This window comes from Microtus oregoni, unplaced genomic scaffold (assembly GCF_018167655.1).
Source record: "Microtus oregoni isolate MIOR12 unplaced genomic scaffold, Mior012 000054F_ref0000373, whole genome shotgun sequence".
Classification (NCBI taxonomy): domain Eukaryota; kingdom Metazoa; phylum Chordata; class Mammalia; order Rodentia; family Cricetidae; genus Microtus; species Microtus oregoni.
The window spans coordinates 6322618-6327372 of NW_024543830.1; the positions used below are offsets into that span (position 1 = coordinate 6322618).

Genomic DNA, 4755 nt, shown 5'->3' on the forward strand with positions numbered 1-4755 from the left:
CCAGACACACGAACTCTCCTCTCTCTAGTCCTATCTACCCTATCCCTTCCTCGAGGCCACATGCAATTAGAGTAGAATTGCATACAATAGATCATATAGAGTGACTGGACACTCAGATATGGGGCCCATGATCCTTCCTGCCCCTTCTTCTGCAAAACAATGTCAATGGTTGACTAGACCAGGTGGAATGATCTGCATTTAGGAACAATGAAACTTGCTAAGATGGCTGTTGTTTGGCTCAGAGGATAGCCCTGTACAGCTGAAGTAGACACTGAGAACATCTTCTGACTAGGATCATTTGTTAAGGCAAATGTGGCATCCCAGGTGTTCCTCAAGATTTCTCTTGATTCTGTAGAGTATCACATGTGGGACTGGGTAGGGGATGGAAGCCAGGAAATCTAAGGGGCTTCTATCAGGAAGCAGCAACCCATAATCTGGGGCCTTGCTGTTCCTCTGACTAACTGCCCTAGACTCCAGGATTCTGAGGGAACATGAAGGCTCTCAAAAACAGTTTCCCTGATGAACTATGTTGACTCCTTTCCAAATAAAGTCAGCTAAGAACAGGAGCTGGTGATGCAAAAGGGTCTTTATCTATCTGTTGTTTCATTGGTTGATTAATAAAGAAAACTGTTTGGCCTGATAGGTCAGAACATAGGTATGCGGGGAAGACAGAACAGAATGTTGGGAGGAAGAAGGCAGTGAAGTAAGGCACCTCAGACAGACGCCATGCCTCTTCTCTCCAGTCATACGCAATGGATCCAGCCGCCAGGTCAGACATGCAGAATATTTCCCGGTACGACACCACCTCGTGGTGCTACACAGATTATTAGAAATGGTTTAATCAAGATGTGAGAACTAGCCAATAAGAGGCTAGAACTAATGGGCCAAGCAGTGTTTAAATGAATACTATTTGTGTGTTGTTATTTTGGGGCATAAGCTAGCCAGGTGGCCGGGAGCTGGGTGGCAGGAAGCGGCCCGCTGCTCCTCACTACAAGCTGGCACAGCAGGGATAGAGGAGGGCTCCAACTGGAATTGAGGCAGAGGCCCCAGCCCTTGCTCAGAGTGTAATTTAAATCATCACAGCCTTGGTGAGGAGTTTCATCTGCGATGTAGTAGAACTGTCCTTGAATGTTTGTTGACTTCTTGGTGGTCCCTGGCAAATGTGTGCTCAGGCTACATAGCCCACGTATTCTGGGTTGACTGTGGAGAATTTGACAGTAATGTCCAGAATAGCATTATTTTTGAGGGCCCTGATCATTGCCTCAGAAAGGAATGAGATTCCCTCCTCACAAATATATGTGGGTCTTAAGGCACAAGTATGCAAAGTGCCACCATCTTTCAGGGTGCAACCATTGGCTGCCAACACTACCTTCTCAGCCATCTTTTTGCTGTATGGGCATGGATCAGACCATTTATTTTCACGTTGTTCTTGCTCATGGCCATTCAGTATGATCTCCTTGTAGGAGCTGGGCCCTGCAACCTCAACCGAGCTGGTGTGGATGAAGGCTGGCACACTAGCCCAAACACAGGCCTCCAACAGCTTCTGGGTATCTAAGCACAGACAACACTCTGTCAGGGTCAAGAAATCACCCAAGGAGTCCACATGATTCCTGTTCCTTTCCACCCTAATCCTAGCTCCCTGCTGCATTCTTTGCTGTTCCTGGATCAGAAGGAGCCTGGGCTCATGAGCAATAAAAACGGAAAATGGTGACATGTGCTATCTGCTCATCATGGTTTCTAGCCTTCCAGCCTTTACAGGTCTTTCTCTGTCTGTCTCTCTCTCTCTCTCTGTCTCTCTCTCTCTCTCTCCTTCCCTCCCCCTCTCTCTGATTGCGCATACACACACACACTTCTGACAAAGTACTTTGATTCAGAAAAGAATAAAGTATTTCTAGTCTTTGCTTTGTCAATATAGTTTTAAAAATGACAATTTGTCATTTTCTTATTGGGAAACAATTTCTTCCTTTTCTTTCTCCCTCCCTCCCTCCTTCCCTTTTTTCATTACCCTTCCTTCCTTCCTTCCTTCCTTCCTTCCTTCCTTCCTTTTCTGAGACAGAGTTTCTATTTGTAGGAGCCTGTCTGAAATTCACTTCATAGAACATGCTAGCCTAGAACTCACAGAGATTTGCCTGCCTCTGCCTACCGAGTGCTGGGATTAAAAGTGTGCACCAAAACAACCAGGCAACAATTTCTAAATTACCAAAAAAAAAGCAGTCTCTGGCAAGGACAGGTGAGAATGCTAACGCTCCAGTGCCACATGCAGTTTTACAGATGCAATTGCACGGTGAGATGGACATTAGAATGCTAGAACTCTGGGGATGACAGAAATTGTCACAAGCACCATGCCTAGTCACCCAGCAAAGGTCGCTGAGCTGTGTGGAGATATTATACTTTCTATGACTGAGGCTACCTTGTCTTCAGCACTGGAGACTCCCTCTTCCATGTTTCGTGCTCTGAGGTTTTCGTTTCACTTCCCAAGGTTTTTCATTTCCAGTTTTATCTCTGTTTGGCTTTGCTTTAGCAACTCCATCTCAACTTTCATGTCTTGAACTGTTTTCATCATGTCCTTGACTGTTCCTTTGTATTTTCATAGACTTTGATGAGAATTTTTTCATGTCCTCTTTAAGGTCCTTGAACATACTCATAATTGCTGCTTTGAAGTCCTTGTGTTTTCACACTGGTGCCTAGGCCTCTGGGTTTGTGATGACTGATGTGATTTTAGATGTTGATTTTGGGTCTTTGTTGTGGGGGTACTCTGTTGTTTGGTTTCTGTTGGCCTCTCTTGACTTTAGGAGAGGGTGGAGGCTGTGGGTTTCCTGGTAGACAGTGCTTCTGCAGGTTGGTGAGTGGCAAAGGGTAATAGAGGTTGGCTATGTAAAATGCCAGAGAAGGTCTCCATGAAAGAGCTAAGAGTTCCCTACTACATCAAGAGATGGGGTGCTCAGGGATTTAAAGGTGTGGTGGAAAGGGGCCTTCTGCATTGGGTTGAACTAAGGCAATGAGTAATTTGAAGAGACAGGCTTGATGGGCTGGGCGACCCTGGGTCTGCAGTAAGAGCTGGAGCCTGATGAATGGAGCTGAGGTGGCAGGTGGGAACATGTGAGCAGGCTGTCACCAATCGATGGTGAGAGGGGACAGATCATAAATGAGGACACAATGGAGAGCAGGGTTCCCCTGTGTGAGTCCCTCCCAGGTGTAGCCACTGGAGGCCAGGTGGAAAGTGGGTGCTGACAGGAAGGAATGGGGCTAGGCTAGAAGTGGGGGGCAGTGGAGTGAGAGGGTCCACAGGCAAAAGGAAGCATGGTTTGGCTACAATGTTTGGTACAGTCCCCAGAAAAGGAAGTAGGATGGATAGACAGGCTCCTGCAAGCAGGCTGCTACGGGGCTGGTGTGAGGATGGAGAGAATGTGATGGAGGGGAGGAAGGAGAGTGGAAATCACCTACCCGATTCCACTGGAGTTCCAGGCAGAGAGCTTGTGTAGGCATAGTTTGCTGACACAGAGGGATGGGAGAAGGGAAGAAGGTGGGATTGCTGCAAGGTTCCAGCGGTCTCCAGGGAATGGAGGGTGTCAGGTTGGGAGGGGAGTGCCCAGCACACCTATATCCACCTTTGAAAGTGGTAACTTTTACTTATGGCAAACCTCTAAACTAGCAACAACAGTTAGAGTTAATGTATTTCCCCCTTTAATCTCCTTTGAATTAGCTCTCTTTGTCTCCTCTCTCTCTGCCTCTCTTGAGACAGGGTTTCTATGTGTAGTTCTGGCTGTTCTCAAACTGGCTGTGTGGACCAGGCTAGTCTTGAACTCAGAGATCTGCCTGAGATGTAATTTATTTGCTATGAATAGACTCCTAAATGATTACATTTCAGTTGAGTGACCTGATTAAGAACCTCCTCCCCTAGGAGTTGTTGAATTGCCTTCTATACTGGAAATGGGATATGTTATCTACTTTGAACACTGTTATACCTATGGATGTCAGGGGACAGAAGCCAGATACTTCTGGTAAGGGCCTTGTCCCTCATTACCAGAGTGGGTTGGAGGGGACAATTTATTTAATCTTTGAGCTACATTGTTCTTTCCTTCAAGAGGTTGGTCTTCCCAGATTACATTACAGGACAACAGCCTGCAGAATGGGGAAAGGTCTTCACTAACCCCACATCAGACAGAGGTCTGATCTCTAAAATATACAAAGAACTCAGGAAATTGGTCATCAAAAGAACACATAATCCAATTTAAAAAAATGGAGTACAGACCTAAACAGAGAACTCTCAACAAAGGAATCTAAAATAGCTGAAAGACACTTATGACGGGGAAACTCTGTCTACTAGCCAGTTAAGGCGTGGCTACCTGGAACCCAGGAAGAAAAACAGGGAGGACCCAGGTGTGTGCTCTCTCTGCTCTGCTCCCGCCGACAGATAGGAAGTTAGACCTCCCTCTCTTGTAGAATGAGTTTCCCCTTATAACCATTAAAATATAATTATCATCCTTGAGATTGCCCGGTTATATACCTAATTTGCAGCACACTTAAAGAAACGTTCAACATCTTTAGTCATCAGAGAAATGCAAATAAAATAACTCTGAGATTCCATCTTACACCTGTAAGAATGGCTAAGATCAAAAACACTGATGACAATTTATGCTGGAGAGGTTGTAGGGGAAAAGGGAACACTTCTGCATTGCTGGTGGGAATGCAAGCTGGTACAGCCCCCTTTGAATGTCAGTGTGGTGATTTCTCAGAATGAGGGAGGGGGACATG

At 46.0% G+C, this 4755-nt stretch overlaps 1 pseudogene; it reads right to left on the reverse strand.

The window, feature by feature from the left end:
- Positions 1 to 466: 466 nt before the first annotated feature.
- LOC121437802 lies at positions 467 to 2443 on the reverse strand (annotated as a pseudogene).
- Between the last annotated feature and the right edge of the window lie 2312 nt (positions 2444 to 4755).